This window comes from Adiantum capillus-veneris, chromosome 24, assembly GCF_014529385.1.
Source record: "Adiantum capillus-veneris isolate H3 chromosome 24, ASM1452938v2, whole genome shotgun sequence".
Taxonomy (NCBI): domain Eukaryota; kingdom Viridiplantae; phylum Streptophyta; class Polypodiopsida; order Polypodiales; family Pteridaceae; genus Adiantum; species Adiantum capillus-veneris.
In genome coordinates this window covers 132,007,400-132,026,122 of record NC_140954.1, presented here as the reverse complement: position 1 = coordinate 132,026,122, position 18,723 = coordinate 132,007,400, and positions in this window count along the sequence as shown.

The following is an 18,723-nucleotide window of genomic DNA, read 5'->3' as shown; positions in this document are numbered from 1 at the left end:
AAAGCAGCTAAAAAACCCAAGGGTCCCATGGTCCTCTCTCTCCTGGGGACTTTGATAAGGCTAAAAAAGAGAAGTTATGTTTTCAATGCTTGGGAAGTGGTCATGGCAAAAAGGATTGTCCCAAGGGGAAATCTGCTGCTCATGGCAAGGAGAAAGCAGTGCACACGGTGCAACTGCTGCCTCTTGAGTCTTCCTCACGATTCTCTATAGTGGAAGTAGCACACACAGAGATGGTGCATAAAAGCTGTCTCACAGCTTCCATGTGGCAACAGACCTTCGAACCACATGAGTTAGTATGTATGCACGGGTCTCTGCAAGGGCACAAGGTGCGCATCTTGGTAGATGACGATGCTACTCACGATTTCATTAATTATGGATTGGTGAAAAAACTCAAATTGCCTCAAACTCCAAGTTTCCACCGCTACAAGGTAGCAATGATGAATGGATATGATGCCGAAATCTGGGATACTCAAGTTCGAGTTGTACCGTTGGAAGTACAAGGCTACTCCACATCCTTGGATTTTCAAGTTATGAACATGTAGAGGGCAGACATGGTACTTGGTAGGGAATGGTTGCATACCCTAGGACCATCACTAAAGCGTAGCTATGAGCACAACATCTTGATGTTTGAATCCCATGGCGCACATGTGTTGTTGTTAGGAGAGAAGGATGTGCCTTTTTCACCCCACTGATATGTACAGCTGAGCTTATGCAGCTCATTTCTGATAATGAAATAGATCAATTTTTCTTGTGTTACTGTCTCATTTTCTCTCTAACACTGAATCTGTTGAACATTATCAACGCCGCATGCTTCTCTCTCATCTCTTACTCCAATGGCTACTTCTCAACAAGCAAAGGTTGCTAGTGATTTAAAAAATTTATTAAAGGAATTTCATGATGTTTTTCCTAATGATTTTCCATCAAGATTACCGCCAACACGGTCGGTGAAACATAGCATTGATGTGGTTGCAGGCAGTAAACCAATCAGTAAACCACCCTACCGCATGAGTTACTCTGAAGCTACTGAGGTGGAACATCAGCTTGCTGACTATCTTAGCAAAGGGTTTATCCAACCCAGTTCTTCACCATGGGCTTCTCGTATCCTATTAGTGAAGAAAAAAGATGGTAGTATGCACATGTGCGTAGACTACCATGGCTTAAATGCGGTTACTGTTAAGAACAAGTACCCATTGCCACACGTGGATGAGTTGTTCGACAACCTCACTCATGTTAAGAACAAGTACCCATTGCCACACGTGGATGAGTTGTTTGACAACCTCACTCATGTTAAGAACAAGTACCCATTGCCACACGTGGATGAGTTGTTTGACAACCTCACTCATGCTCGTATTTTTACGAAAATAGACTTGCGATCAGGTTATCACCATACGTATTCAACTTGCTGATATACCCAAAACTGCATTCCGAACAAGATTTGGACACTACGAGTTTTTGGTTATGCCTTTTGGGTTAACCAATGCGCCTGCAACATTCATGACACTTATGGATAGTGTCTTGAAGCCGTACTTGGGCAAAGTTGTCATCGTTTTTCTCGATGACATTCTAGCATACAGTGCTTTTGAAGAAGAACACTTACAACATCTAAGGCAGGTGTTTGAATTGTTACGAACAAATCAATTATATGCCAACGAATCTAAGTGTGATTTTTTGAAGGAGGAAATTCACTATCTTGGACATGTTATTTCGGCTACTGGTCTACACATGGATCAATCCAAAGTGGATACCATTCGGCAGTGGCCTTCTCCTAAAAATCTGGAAGAGTTACAATTTTTTTTAGGATTTGCTGGTTTTTATCGAAGGTTCATTAAAAACTATGCTAATATTGTTGTTCCCATGACGGACCAACTGAAAGGCAAAGGCAAAGCTTTTTAGTGGGGACCCACTCAACAACATAGATTTGATACGCTCAAGGACACATTAGCTACAGTTCCAATCCTAGATATTGTAGATCCTTTGAAACCATTTGTTTTAGAAACAGATGCCAGTGACCGTGCTATTGGAGCAGTCCTGCTACAAGAAGGGCGGCCAATTGCATTTGAAAGCAAGAAGCTTGAATCAGCACAACATAATTACTTTGCTTATGAACGCAAACTTTATGCAATAGTGTCTACCTTGAAAGCATGGAGAAATTATTTTTATGGTGCTCAGTTTGAGATTGTGTTTGACCATGAAAGCATTAATGGTTTACACAACAAACCGATTTGAAGAGTGGACAAGTCAGGTGGGCTGAGATAATTCAGGAATATGACGCCAAGATCCGGTATCATAAAGGACCATACAATGTGGTGGCTGACGCTCTTAGCCGTATGCCAGAGATCAATTCTCTCTTGTTCACAGAAATTAGTAGTGAATTTTTGGATTCTCTAAAGGGCAAATATGAGCTGGATGACGCATATTCCAAAGTGTGGAGCCATGTACAAATGAGGGATCCTTCTCACTCCAATGATGGTAGTGTATCATTAACCTCCACACATAGTTCTCCTCTATCGAGTAATGAACTACAACGATGGAAGAATTCTACCATCGACAATGGGTACCTACTCCATAAGGGGAGAGTTTGTGTACCGATGGACACAGACATTCGGCGCCAAATTCGTTATGAATATCATGACAGTCCAAGTGCAGGGCACCGGGTATTAGAAAGACTTATGCTCTTGTACGACGACAGTTTTACTGGCCAGGTTTACATGGCTTTGTTCAAGATTATGTCTTGCATTGCCAAAAATGTCTGGTTAACAAAGCAGAGCACCTGAAAGCAGGAGGACTCTTACATCCTTTGGAGATTCCCAATGGTAAATAGGAAAGTATCTCTATGGATTTTATTGTGGGTTTACCAACCACTGTACGAGGTCATGACTCAGTATGGGTGTTCATAGACCGGTTGACTAAATTATATAAGTTTATTCCAACCAAATCAACGGTTAAGACTCCAGAATTAGCCAAGTTATTTGTGGACAACCTATACAAGTTGTATGGCTTGCCAAGTAACATTGTCAGTGATCGTGATCCCAAGTTTAACAGTCATTTTTGGAGGGCTGTGTTTAAACGATTGGGTACACAACTCAACCTTAGTACAACGGATCATCCAGAAATGGATGGTCAAACTAAACAAGTTAACCAAGTGCTAGAGGATATGCTACGTGCATACATTAGTAAGAAACAAACAGACTGGAAAGAATATCTACCTCTTCTTGAGTTTGCTTACAACAGTGCTAAGCATGTCACGACTGGATTTAGTCCTTTCATGCTCATGTAAGGTTTTCAACCTAGGTCACCTGTTAGGTGGGGTTGGCAACCAAAAAACTCCAACAGATTAAGGATTTTCTCCAAGACCACATGGATATGTTGAAACTCGCTCGTCAGAACGTCCGACAAGCGCAGGATCGGTATAAGAAGTACGCTGATGAGAAACGTCGGCAAGTTACCTTTGAAGAAGGGGAGGAAGTATTTTATGTGTGCCAAAGCATTTAGAAAGTCTGAAAACTGGGCCAACACCTAAATTATCTCCACGATATTTGTTAACCCTCACACACATTCCTATCACCTAAGACGGACGCCGTATTATTTATTTGGTAGAGTCAGGTACCGGGCTTGTTGGTCCAATAGGAAAAGGGTAAGAGTGATCGCCGATGAGAGGTGCACTCTAGCTAGAACATTCAAGGGATTCGTTGGCTAAGCATGGGCGGCCAAGTGTGAATGGGGCGAGCTCATATAAAAGTCAACTAAACCTAAAATTCACTCATTCTTTCATTTGTGCAATTGAAGAGTGCTCTTGCTCCATCTCCATCTTCTTCTTCTTCACCTCTTTGTGTGTGTGTGTGTGTGTATGCATGAGAGAGAGAGAGAGTGTGTGTGTGTGTGCAATCGAGCATTGCGACGACAACACGGTGGCGGCGAAGCAATTGAGAGTGGCACAGCAGCGGCTCCTTCTTCTTCACGGCAAGAAATCCTCCACGACAGCAAGCGTAGAGTGGTGAGTGACACACCATTGCCATCTTTGAGCTTACTAGTTTAGGCTAGTTTTGCATGCTTAGAGCCATTTGTGGCTCGCACACAGTGTATCGGCAAGTTCCTTGCATTGACATGTGCGACAGACGCGCACATTTTTGGCGCCGCTACCAAGGAATGCCATTCACTAAGCTTGAGTGGCACTCTGTGCTTCTTTGTGGTGCAATTTCAATTGTAAGAAAGGTAGGGAAGGAAGGTGTGTGTGTTGAGAAGAAGGATTTTGTTTTGCTACTGTGTATTTCTTTGTAAATGAAGTTTTGAAAGGTACTGTTTTTTCTCTATGATAAGGTGTTAGTATTAAGGTTGTTAGTTCTGTGTAATGTAAAGTACAATAAGTAGAAAGTAGATTTGTTAGAGATAATGAAGTGTGTTAGTGTGTAACAGTAGGTGTATTAGTTGTAAGTAGGTAGGTAGAGTGTGTGTGTGTGTGTGTGTGCTCGCGCGCAGGCCGTGACGAACTTATTCCAAAAAAAAAAAAATTAAAGGTAGGATCGGGATCGGAAATATCTCCCAAACCCAAGCCAAGCTCACACTCAGGCTCAGGCCTCAGTCGCCCTTTAAAATTACGTATTTTAGGTTCACACGTAGCTAAAAATTGACTTTTTGAGGACCAATGGAGCTTTAGGTGACCAAACGTTGTGTTGTAAAGCACACTGTGGCCCTATGAGTGATACGCTCATTTTGAGCTATCACACACTTTAATAAAAAAACCGATCATTAAAAAACATAAAAAAACGAGTGAAAACGGATGCCTAAAAAAGTAAGCGGTTAACCTTCGAGGTTATTTGCCGACGCTTCTAGGGTGCCAAAGGCACATGCATCTGCGCTCTGGTCGTGTGCTAGAGACGGAGCAACTAGAGAGAATTTTGACTTACGCGAGTTCTCAATATCCACCTACCTTAGGTTCTGGGTCCTCGGAGGGGACCCAAGGTAGTACAAACCAAGACCCAAACCTAGCGGCTAGTGACTCTTCCTCTGACTACGATGTGATGGAGGGTTTCTCAATGCCTAATCCTGATAGCTCAAGCCAAGACATGCATGCCATGGGCCCGCGGTCCGGGCCGACCGTGTTTAGTAGAGCCACTCGCTCCGCACATGGAGCTAATGATGTAAATGAGGGGGGTAGGGAAGTAAATTCTCCATTCATGACCAACGTAGACCCTATGCCCTTAGAGAATGTGCACGTGAATACTGTTAAGAAATAAGACGTATCTAAATAGACAATTGAGTAGATTACTTAATGGAGAGAGACAGATTTACATACACGAGATTATAGAGTAGAGAGAGAGAGAGAGAGAGAGAGTACACACAATATACGTGGTTCACCCAATATGAGCTACGTCCACGGGAAAGCAGCCACTCAATGGCTTTAGTACTTCAAAACAAGAAGTAATTTACAAAGGGATTATACCCTTAATGGAGCTCCCGCTTTGCTTCACTCTAACCACCTCACACTCACCTTGTTCCATCAACTTCACACTATGAAATGTGTGTAGAAATGGCCTCCTTTTATAGGCCAAAAGGGTTGCCCTCTCTTATGAGAGGCAGCCATGTGTAGCCGCCCTTGTGCGAATAAGTCCAAATCGGACCCTCCAATTTGCCCATGTGTGGCCGCCCTTGAGAAGACAAGTCCGCCGCTTTTAAATTCGGCCACCGGCCATTGACTTCCGACCACCGGCCATCGACTACCGGCCATCGACTACCGGCCACCGGCCAACCGACCGGTTGTTTTCCGACCACTTTCCGGCCGCCGGCCGGCCATAATATTCCAGCGAAAAGGAATATTCCGGCGAGGGGAAAAAAAGTCTCGAGGGCGGAGCCCCTAAAGTTGCCTTTGATTCTTGTCCGTGAAAATTTTGGTTTCCGGTGAGTGATTTTCCTTCACGCACGATGGCTTCTCCTCATAATGGGGGCCTTACAAATGTGCGCTTTTACCACATAAAATTACAAGGGTAAATCAGGCTCCATACTTAACAATCTCCCACTTGGAGACTGATCTCCAAACCAAACCTGTGACTGCTTTCCATTCTGGCTTCTTATCCTTGAATGCCGATTGAAGATAAGCAAAAGCTCAACTTCTCCTTATTGACCACCTTTGTAAACATGTCTGCGGGATTTTCACTTGTCTGCACCTTTCCTAGCTTTAGTTGTCCCTCTTCCAAAAGAGTGCGTATGAAGTGATATCTCACCTCAATGTGCTTTGTCCTTGAATGAAAGGCTGAGTTCTTCGCAAGATGGATAGCGCTTTGGCTTTCACTGTACAAGACTCAATTGTCTTGTTTGAATCCAAGCTCTTCTAAGAATATGTGAAGCCACAGAATTTCTTTGCTTGCCTCCGTCATTGCTACATACTCTACTTCCGTGGTAGAAAGTGAAACCACTTTCTGCAGCTTTGAAGCCCAGCTTACTACTGTGCCTCCAACCATGAACACATAGCGAGTAGTGCTCCTTCGAGTATCTTTGTCACGTGCCATATCTGCATCAGCATACCCTTCTAGAAAAATATCAATTCCTCCAAAACACAAAGCATTTGTTGTTGTCCCTTTTAGATACCTAAGTATCCACTTCATAGCTTTCCAATGCTCTTGACCTGGGTTGTCCATGAACCTACTCACAACTCCCACTGCATGTGCAATGTCTGTTGGGGTATAAAGCCCAATGTGGTCGCCCAGGTAAGTGGGCGGGCCGCCTGGTATGTACACATATTCTTTTGTAAAAACCTATAAGAACTCACTATGCTCTACACATTACAGTAGAGCGAGTTCACCATCTCGTCGTGCTCTTCTTCTCGCACACTCTCTCTCGCGTCGCACTTCCGCTCGTACTCCTTCAACTGGTATCAGAGCTCAGATCGAGGCTCGGGGCAGCACTGCAGGAGGCTAGAGTCACCAACTCATATTGGAGTGAAATTCGACACGAGAAGACACGGCCCCAAATCTCGTGGGAGAGCCCGAAAGTCATCTCGGTCACCGTTCGACTTCGACAAAGTTCTGCGCAGGCCATTTTCGACTACGTGGTCTCAGCGGGTGTAGATCCGACTCTGCAAATTTGGGTTTTTCGGCCTACGACTGCAGATGCTGAGGATATCGACACTCCCAGAGTGTTGATTTGTGGCTATCTACACATTGAAGGACGGCTCATAGTTCTTGGAGGCGTGTCACATACGACACGGGCGCATCTACACACAGACTGTAGGCGACATCCACTAGTTCATCAGGTAGCTTGTGTTTGCTGCTTGATATTCCAGATTTCATCCTGACATTGCAGGTACTTCCACATGGGATGTATTGTCAAAGATGATGTATGTTTGTTGAGGGTTTGCTGGCTGTGAGTCACGCAGCAAACAACCGCTGCAGCGGTTACAGCATATAGTGGGAAATTTGTGGATGTATGACTTTGTGGGAAGTCTATGTACTGTCAGATTTACTGCAGCCTTTGTCGAGGGTCGAGTGAGGTTTTATTGAGCTGGGGGATTCTCGAATGTTGAGATCCTTTCGGTGATATAGGTCTTGGAGCGATCCCTCGAGCACCCTTAGATAGGCAGCTAGGATGTATTGACTGTGAGTTAGACACTTGGGATTGCATCTTTGCTTTACTGCCGTTGAGGCATTGTCGCAGTCTATGCTTACAGGACAGTGACAGGACAGTCAGAGACAGTACAGGTGTAGGACAGGTTTACCCACAGCTTACAGTGTTAGAGAGACAATGGTTTTCTGAGCTCTTTTTGGTCTGTTTTTAGTACACCAGAGCCATTTTACAAAGGAGACTCTGCCAAAATTTCAGCAGAATCTGAAGCTTTCTTGGTTCATTTGACAGGTTGATATTGGTTCAGAGGTCAGTTTACAGGGGAAACTCTGCCAAATTTTCCCCAGGAAAGTAAACTACTGTGAAGCGTAGCTATGGCTAGATCACAGGACACTGCTCTTTACAATATCAAGAAGCTGGATGGAACCAATTTCCCATTGTGGAAGAAGCAGATTTGGCACGTGTTGGTACAAAAGAAGCAGATAAAACCTATAAATCTCAAGGGGATAAAACCAGAAGATATGGACGAAGATGAATGGAGCGAAATGGATGAATTGGCACTTTCTACCATTATGCTAACTTTGGCAGAAAGCGTTTACTTCAATGTAGCAGAAGCGGCTTATCAAGCATGGTTAAAGCTGAGTGATCTTTATGAGAAACAGAGTGCAGCTTCACAGGTATACTGGCTTAAGAAGCTTGTTGACTTGAAGATGAAAGAAGGGACACCTATGTCCAATCATCTGAATGAATTCAACACAATCTATAGTCAGTTGTCAGCTCAAGGTGTCAAGTTTGATGAACCTGTTAGAGCTATGTTCCTGTTGATCACATTGCCGGAAAGTTGGGACACTTTTCGCACAGCTTTGAGTAATTCTGCACCTCCAGATGGTTTGAACATAGAAGGTGTAGAAGGAAGTCTGCTTACTGAAGAAACCAATAGAAAGACAATGGACAAAGGCAAAGGAACAGCCTTAGTTGTCAGGGGAAGGACCAAAGAAAAGTACAAAGGTGGAAAGAGGAATCATTCTCGTAACAAGTCCCGCAGTGCTAAAGGCAAGAGTGACATAGAATGCTACCATTGTGGCAAGAAGGGTCACATGAAAAGAGACTGCAGAGAATGGAAAGCAGAAAAAGGCAAAGAGAAAGCTGAAGACCATGGTGAGAAGAACAAGTCCTCAGTAAAGATTCAAGAAATAAATGTGAAACACACTGTTGTAGAGGATGACAGTCTAGTGTCAGGAGACATCTACTTCTTTAAGAATACAATGGACTCAGCTCTTCTTAAAGCATCTGATGGAAATGCACTGAGTGATCGGATTATAGACTCAGGGGCATCACTTCATGTGTCTCCAAACAAGGAGTGGTTTACCTCTTATGTGACCACTAAAGATCATGTTCGGCTAGGCAATGGGCAGACATGTGAGATCTTAGGTGTTGGAGATGCTCAATTGAAGTTTCAGAATGGCTCTTCTTTCACGCTGAAGAATGTGAGACATGTTCCCGCAATTACAAAGAGCTTGATCAGCACAGGTTTACTTGATGATGTTGGCTACGTCACCACTTTTGGACAGAACATGTGGAAGATATCCAAGGGTTCTATGACAGTAGCACATGGAGTAAAGTCTGGAGGACTTTACATGATTTATGTATCAAATGTCTCTAAAAATGTAATCAATGTAACTGAGCAGCAGAACATTTCTTTGTGGCATAGCCGGTTAGGACATATGTCCAAGAAGGGAATGAAAATCTTGTCTCGTTCTGGTTATTTGCCTAGCTTTTCATTTAATGATTTTGAATTCTGTGAACATTGTCTGTATGGTAAGCAAACACAGCAGCCACATAAGCATAGAAGCAGTAGAAGAGATACACAGTTGGCACTTGTTCATAGTGATTTGTGTGGACCTATGCCTAACCTATCTCTAGGGGGAGCTTCTTACTTTATGACATTTATAGATGATTACTCGAGGAAAGTATGGGCTTACTTTCTCAAGCACAAGGATGAAGCGTTTAGTGTTTTCAAAACGTTTGTGACACTTGTGGAGAATCAGAGTGGCAAGAAGCTTAAATGCTTACGCACTGACAATGGTGGAGAGTATGTTTCAAAGGCCTTTCAGGACTTTTGTGAGTCAAAAGGTATAAAACATGAACTTACTGCTCCTTACAATCCTCCTCAAAATGGTGTTGCTGAGAGGATGAATAGGACCATACAAGAGAAGGTCAGAAGTATGTTGTCTAATGCACAGCTGCCAAATGGGTTTTAGGCTGAAGCTGTATCAACAGTTGTTCATCTTGTAAATAGATCTCCTAGCAAGGTTTTGCAGAAGGATTCAGTGCCAGAGATGGTATGGTCAGGCAAAATGCCCTCATACAAGCATCTCAGAGTCTTTGGCTGTGAGGCATATACTCATGTTCCAAAGGAATTTAGGAACAAACTTGAGCCAAAAAGTAGAAAGTGCATCTTTCTAGGCTATGGTAATTCTGGTGAGATGGGGTACAGACTTTGGGATCCCGAATCCAGAAAGGTTGTCCGCAGCAATGATGTTCACTTTAATGAATCCAAATATCATTCTAAACCGGAGAGGGTTGAGGAGATTAGAAGAGTTGTCTTCCAAGAAGATGGACCTACACGTGCAAGACAAAATGTTAGGGCTCAAGAGGAGCAAGCACAGGATAGAGTGGAACCACAGGTTGTGGCTGAGCCTGAGCCACCTATTGTGCGTAGATCTGGACGTGCCACGCGACCTCCTGATAGGTTTGTTCCATCTATGAACTATGTCATGTTGACTGATTGCAATGAGCCTTCATGTTACAAGGAAGCGGTGCAAATGAAGGACTCCGGGAATTGGCAATTGGCCATGCAGTCAGAGATGACAGCTCTGCATAAAAACCAGAGATGAAAGCTAGTTAAATTACCACGTGGCAAAAAGGATCTACCCTGTAAATGGGTTTACAGGTATAAGATCACCGCTCATGATAGTCAGCCAAAGTACAAAGCAAGGCTTGTTGCCAAGGGCTTTAAGCAAGAATTAGGCATTGACTTTGATGAAGTCTTCTCTCCGGTGGTCAAGATGACTACATTGAGATTCTTTCTTGCATCGGTTGCCATATTAGATTTGGTGTTGCACCAAATGGATGTCAAGACAGCGTTCTTGCATGGTGATTTAGATGTGGAAATTTACATGCAGCAGCCAGAAGGGTTTGTTGAGAAAGGCAAGGAAGATTGGGTATGCCAGTTGTTAAAGAGTCTTTATGGCTTAAAACAATCACCGAGGGCATGGTACCATAAATTCCACAAGTTTATGCTTTCTCAAGGCTACAAACGTAGTGAGTTCGATCACTGTCTATATACAAAGAAGGCTAAGGATGGCAGTTGGCTGATCCTTATTTTGTATGTGGATGACATGTTGATTGTTGGCAAGCACTTGGAAGAAATTTCAGCTTTGAAGTCAAAGATGGCAAAATTGTTTGACATGAAAGACATGGGTGAGGCAAGTCATATACTTGGTATGCGCATTGAGAGAGACAGATCAAAGAAGTTGATTTGGTTATCTCAAACAGAGTATATTGACAAGGTTTTGCGACGTTTCAATATGGAGAAGGGAAAGGCATTGAGTGTTCCATTGCCACCATATGTGAAACTTAGCAAACAAGATTGTCCTGTGTCTGAGGAAGAACAGGCTGAAATGGATAAGATTCCATATGCGTCTCCAGTGGGTAGTTTGATGTATGCAATGATTGCTACTCGCCCAGAAATTGCATTTGCAGTGGGAGTAGTAAGTCGATACATGTCAAACCCAGGCAAGAAACATTGGGAGGCAGTGAAAGGAATATTGAGATACCTGAAAGCTACAAAGAGTATGCGTATATGCTATGGGAGTCAGGAGCTAAGTGTAAAGGGTTTTACAGACTCAGATTATGCAGGTGACTTAGACAACCGAAGGTCTACGTCAGGGTATGTCTTTACATTGGCTGGTGGAGCAGTATCATGGCGTTCTAGATTACAAGATTGTGTTACTCAGTCTACTACAGAGGCTGAATATGTATAAGCATCAGAGGCATGCAAAGAATCAATTTGGCTTAATCGACTAGTAACAGATTTGGGAATCAAAGAAGAGATGTCTGTGTTATATTGTGATAGTCAAAGTGCTATACAATTGGCTCGCAATCCAGTTTATTACTCAAAGACAAAGCGTGTGGATGTGAAGTATCATTTTATCAGGGAAATGCTCGAGGATAAGCAACTTCAGCTTGTCAAAGGTCACACCACAGAAAATCCTGTTGATCTATTTACAAAAGGACTTCCCAATGAGGTCGCCCAGGTAAGTGGGCACGCCACCAGGTATGTACACATATTCTTTTGTAAAAACCTAATAAGAACTCACTATGCTCTACACATTACAGTAGAGCGAGCTCACCATATTGTCGTGCTCTTCTTCTCGCACAATCTCTCTCGCGTCGCACTTCCGCTCGTACTCCTTCAATGTCTGGCCTTGTCCAGACCATAGCATACATTAGAGAACCTACCGCTGCAGCATATGGAACTTTAGACATATAGGCTATCTACTCTTGTGTCTTTGGACACATATCCTTCGTTAGTTTAAAATGACCAGCCAAAGGTGTAGAAACTGGTTTTGCATTTTCCATTGCAAACCTTTCTAGTACCTTCTTGATGTAATCTGCTTGAGATAGCTTTATTGTCTTCTTCGTCCTGTCCCTTGATATTTTCATACCAAGTATCCTCTTTGCAGCACCTAAATCTTTCATTGAAAAAGATTTAGACAGCTCCTCTTTTAGGTCTTTGATGTCCTGCATGTTAGCACTTGCAATCAGCATGTCATCAACATACAACATTAGGATGATGAATTTCCCATCTCCCAAATTCTTCGTGTAGACGCAGCGATCCGACTTGCATCTTGTGAATCCATGATCCAACATCCATCGATCAAACTTCAAGTACCATTGTCTTCATGCTTGCTTTAAACCATACAAGCTCTTCTTTAATCTTCAAACCATTTTCTCCTTACCTTTTCCTTCATACCCCTTTGGTTGAAGCATGTAGATTTCATCCTCTAAGTCACCGTGAGGGAATGCCGTGTTTACATCCATTTGCTCGAGATTTAAATCATGAGCAGCCACAAGGCTTAAGACAAGCCTAATTGAGTTCATTTTTATAACAGGAGAAAATATTTCATTGAAGTCAATACCTTTCTTATGAGAAAACCCTTTTACCACAAGCCTAGACTTGTACCTTTTCTTCCCACCTTCTTCTTCCTTCAGCTTGTACACCCATTTGTTTTGAAGTGCCCGCTTACCTTTAGGCAACTCAACCAACTCCCACGTTTGGTTGCGATGTAGTGAGTCCATCTCCACTTGCATGCTCTTCGTCCATTCTTCTTTGGATTCATGTTGCATAGCTTCTTCGTATGATTCCGCCTCTCCAGAATCTGAGATCAAGAGATCGTTGAAGAAAGGAACAAACCTTTCTGGAGGTCTACTTGCTCTTGTAGATCTTCGGGGAATAGGTTGAGGCTCCTCATTTTGTTGACGTTGCTGCACATTGTCACCGTTTGCAATCCTTGAGTCTTCACCGTCCTCAAGCTCCATGTACTCATCACCTGTTTCTTTCGTTTGTTTTCTTTCCAAGTAATCATTGTACATATTTTGTTTGTTAAAAATTACATCCCTACTCCTTAAGATTTTACCATCTTCAGGATTCCATAGGCGATACCCAAAGTCACCTTCTCCATTGCCAATGAAGAAACACTTTTTGGACTTTGCATCTAGCTTTGATCTTAGGCTTCTATCTATGTGCATGAAAGCCTCACACCCAAACACTTTGAGAAATGCATAATTCACCGGTTTACCTGTCCATGCCTCTTCTGGAACTCCCCCATCCAATGCCGTTGAGGGTGACCGGTTGATTAAGTACACAGACGTACTTACAGCTTCCGCCCAAAGCTCAAGCGGTAGGCCTGCATGTAGCCGCATGCTTCGTGCTCGCTCCATGATTGTCCTGTTCATCCTTTCCGAAATACCATTTTGTTGAGGTGTCCTTGGGGTTGTCCTTTGCCTCCGAATGCTATTGCTAGCACAAAAGCTTTCAAAAGCTTGGCTGCAATATTCACCTCCATTGTCGGATCTGAGGCATTTAACCTTGGTACCTGTTTCATTCTCCACAAAGGATTTCCACCTTTGAAATATGGAAAATACATCGGATTTATTCTTCATGACATAAACCCATGTTTTTCTAGTCGCATCGTCTATGAATGTTACATAGTACAATGAGCCACCAAGTGATGGTGTACTTGCTGGACCCCAAACATCAGAATGAATCAACTAAAGTTTTTCTATTTTTCTTTCATTTCCTGATTTTTGAAATTTTACCCTCTTTTGTTTACCATAAACACAATCTTCACAGAACTCTAAGTCCACTTCTTTCAAACCTGGTAGGAGCTTCTTTGTTTGAAGGATTTGCATTCCTTTGGCACTCATATGCCCAAGCCGGCAGTGCCACACTGCACTGTCAACTTCTGTAGTTGCTACACAAGCTGAAGGTTGAGTGCTAACAGTACACAAGTAAACTGTACCGACCTTTTCTCCCTTGGCAACCACCAAAGATCCCTTTGAGATCTTCCACCGTTTGTTACCGAATGCAATGTTGTGACCTTCATCGTCCAATTGTCCTGTAGAGATTAAATTTTTGCGAAGAGAAGGAACATTCCATTAGCAGTTTTGATAGAAACTGTACCTTTGCCGACAATCTCACAAGCTTCATCATCTCCCAAGTATACATACCCAAAATTACCTTTGGTGTAGTCTTGGAAATGTTGCTTGTGTGGTGTCGCATGAAATGAAGACCCGGAATCTACTATCCAGGAATTAGACACATTGTCTAATGAGAGAATTAGAGCATCTTGCTCTACTTTACCTGCCACATTGGCCTCCGATGTTGGCTTGTTGTCTTGAGACTCTGTCTCCTTCTTCTTCTTGGACCAGCAATCCTTCTTGACGTGGCCCTTCTTGCCGCAGTTCCAACATTCAAGAACTGACTTTGTGTGTGACTTGCTCCGCCTTGAGCGATCACGTTTCTTTTGGTTTTTGAATCTCTCCTTAGGCCTTCCTCTTGTTTCTACAGACAGTGCAGCACTTGATGATTCTCCAGTGCTTCTCCTTCGTATTTCCTCGCTTAGGAGAACACCCACAACATCATCAAACTTAAGAGTATTTGCGCTAGAAATAGAATTACTTACAGCCATCACAAGGCTGTCCCAACTATCCGGTAGAGATGATAGTATAAGGAGAGCTCGCACTTCATCATCGAAATTTATTTTCACCGATCGAAGTTGACTTATATTTGTGTTAAAGTCATTTAGGTGTTCTGCAACTAAACCGCTCTCTGCCATCTTTAGATTGGAGAAGCGCTTCATAAGAAATACCTTATTGGATGCCGATGGTTTCTCGTAGAAGTCGTCAAGTGACTTCATCAAGTCCTCCGTGGTCATCATCTCCGAAACATTGAAGGCCATCGTTGACGCTAAGCTTAACCGGATTGTTCCCAGTGCCTTTCGATCAAGGACAATCCATGCTTCATCTGCCATTCTTGCGGGCTTCTTTGCAAGACCACCTAGTGGCAAATAGAGGTCCTTCTGGTAGAGATAGTCTTCAATCTGCATCTTCCAATGTTGGTAGTTTTTACCATTGAACTTCTCAATCTTGAGCTTCCCTTCCTCCGCCATAACTCCCACTCAATTCAAGGAATCCTTTCCATGAGATAATTTAGCTACGAGCAAACCTTGCTCTGATACCAGTTGTTAAGATATAAGACGTAGCTAAATAGATAATTGAGTAGATTACTTAATAAAGAGAGACAGATTTACATACACGAGATTATAGAGTAGAGAGAGAGAGTACACATGATATACGTGGTTCACCCAATGTGAGCTACGTCCACGGGAAAGCAACCACTCAATGGCTTTAGTACTTCAAAACAAGAAGTAGTTTACAAAGGGATTATACCCTTAATGGATCTCTCGCCTTGCTTCACTCTCACCACCTCACACTCACCTTGTTGCATCAACTTCACACTATGAAATGTGTGTAGAAATGGCCTCCTTTTATAGGCCAAAAGGGCTGCCCTCTCTTATGAGAGGGACCCATGTGTAGCCGCCCTTGTGCGAATAAGTCCAAATCGGACCCTCCAATCCGCCTATGTGTGGCCGCCCTTGAGAAGACAAGTCCGCCGCTTTTGAATTCGGCCACCAGCCATCGTCCATTGACTTCCGACAACCGGCCACCGGCCATTGACTACCGGTCAACCGATCGGTTGTTTTTCGACCACTTCCCGGCCGTCGTCCGGCCATAATATTCCGGCGAAAAGGAATATTCAGACGAGGGAAAAAAAAAGTCTCGGGGACGGAGCCCCTAAAGCGGCCCCTGATTCTTCTCCGTTAAAATTTTGGTTTCCGGTGAGTGATTTTCCTTCACGCACGATGGCTTCTCCTCATAATGGGGGCCTTACAAATGTGCGCTTTTACCACATAAAATTACAAGGGTAAATCATGCTCCATACTTAACAATCTCCCACTTGGAGACTGATCTCCAAACCAAACGTGTGACTGCTTTCCATTCTGGCTTCTTATCCTTGAATGCCAATTGAAGATGAGCAAAAGCTCAACTTCTCCTTGTTGACCACCTTTGTAAACATGTCTGCGGGATTTTCACTTGTCTGCACCTTTCCTAGCTTTAGCTGTCCCTCTTCCAAAAGAGTGCGTATGAAGTGATATCTCACCTCAATGTGCTTTGTCCTTGAATGAAAGGCTGAGTTCTTTGCAAGATGGATAGCGCTTTGGCTATCACTGTACAAGACACAATTGTCTTGTTTGAATCCAAGCTCTTCTAAGAATATGTGAAGCCACAGAATTTCTTTGCTTGCCTCCGTCATTGCTACATACTCTGCTTCCGTGGTAGAAAGTGAAACCACTTTCTGTAGCTTTGAAGCCCAGCTTACTGCTGTGCCTCCAACCATGGACACATAGCGAGTAGTGCTCCTTCGAGTATCTTTGTCACCTGCCATATCTGCATCAGCATAACCTTCTAGAAAAATATCAATTCCTCCAAAACACAAAGCATTTGTTGTTGTCCCTTTTAGATACCTAAGTATCCACTTCACAGCTTGCCAATGCTCTTTACCTGGGTTGTCCATGAACCTACTCACAACTCCCACTACATGTGCAATGTCTGGCCTTGTCCAGACCATAGCATACATTAGAGAACCTATCGCTGCAGCAAATGGAACTTTAGACATATAGGCTATCTACTCTTGTGTCTTTGGACACATATCCTTCGTTAGTTTAAAATGACCAGCCAAAGGTGTAGAAACTGGTTTTGCATTTTCCATTGCAAACCTTTCTAGTACCTTCTTGATGTAATCTGCTTGAGATAGCTTTATTGTCTTCTTCGTCCTGTCCCTTGATATTTTCATACCAAGTATCCTCTTTGCAGCACCTAAATCTTTCATTGAAAAAGATTTAGACAGCTCCTCTTTTAGGTCTTTGATGTCCTGCATGTTAGCACTTGCAATCAGCATGTCATCAACATACAACATTAGGATGATGAATTTCCCATCTCCCAAATTCTTCGTGTAGACGCAGCGATCCGACTTGCATCTTGTGAATCCATGATCCAACATCCATCGATCAAACTTCAAGTACCATTGTCTTCATGCTTGCTTTAAACCATACAAGCTCTTCTTTAATCTTCAAACCATTTTCTCCTTACCTTTTCCTTCATACCCCTTTGGTTGAAGCATGTAGATTTCATCCTCTAAGTCACCGTGAGGGAATGCCGTGTTTACATCCATTTGCTCGAGATTTAAATCATGAGCAGCCACAAGGCTTAAGACAAGCCTAATTGAGTTCATTTTTATAACAGGAGAAAATATTTCATTGAAGTCAATACCTTTCTTTTGAGAAAACCCTTTTACCACAAGACTAGACTTGTACCTTTTCTTCCCACCTTCTTCTTCCTTGAGCTTGTACACCCATTTGTTTTAAAGTGCCCGCTTACCTTTAGGCAACTCAACCAACTCCCATGTTTGGTTGCGATGTAGTGAGTCCATCTCCACTTGCATGCTCTTTGTCCATTCTTCTTTGGATTCATGTTGCATAGCTTCTTCGTATGATTCCGTCTCTCCAGAATCTGAGATCAAGAGATGGTTGAAGGAAGGAACAAACCTTTCTGGAGGTATACTTGCTCTTGTAGATCTTCAGGCAATAGGTTGAGGCTCCTCATTTGGTTGACGTTGTTGCACATTGTCACCGTTTGCAGTCCTTGAGTCTTCACCGTCCTCAAGCTCCATGTACTCATCACCTGTTTCTTTTGTTTCTTTTCTTTCCAAGTAATCATTGTACATATTTTGTTCGTTAAAAATTACATCCCTACTCCTTAAGATTTTACCATCTTCAGGATTCCATCGGCGATACCCAAAGTCACCTTCTCCATCGCCAATGAAGAAACACTTTTTGGACTTTGCATCTAGCTTTGATCTTAGGCTTCTATCTATGTGCATGAAAGCCTCACACCCAAACACTTTGAGAAATGCATAATTCACCGGTTTACCTGTCCATGCCTCTTCTGGAACTCCCCCATCCAATGCCGTTGAGGGTGACCGGTTGATTAAGTACACAGACGTACTTACAGCTTCTACCCAAAGCTCAAGCGGTAGGCCTGCATGTAGCCGCATGCTTCGTGCTCGCTCCATGATTATCCTGTTCATCCTTTCCAAAATACAATTTTGTTGAGGTGTCCTTGGGGTTGTCCTTTGCCTCCGAATTCCATTGCTAGCACAAAAGCTTTCAAAAGCTTGGCTGCAATATTCACCTCCATTGTCAGATCTGAGCCATTTAACCTTGGTACCTGTTTCATTCTCCACAAAGGCTTTCCACCTTTGAAATATGGAAAATACATCGGATTTATTCTTCATGACATAAACCCATGTTTTTCTAGTCGCATCATCTATGAATGTTACATAGTACAATGAGCCACCAAGTGATGGTGTACTTGCTGGACCACAAACATCAGAATGAACCAACTAAAGTTTTTTTATTTTTCTTTCATTTCCTGATTTTTGAAATTTTACCCTCTTTTGTTTACCATAAACAAAATCTTCAC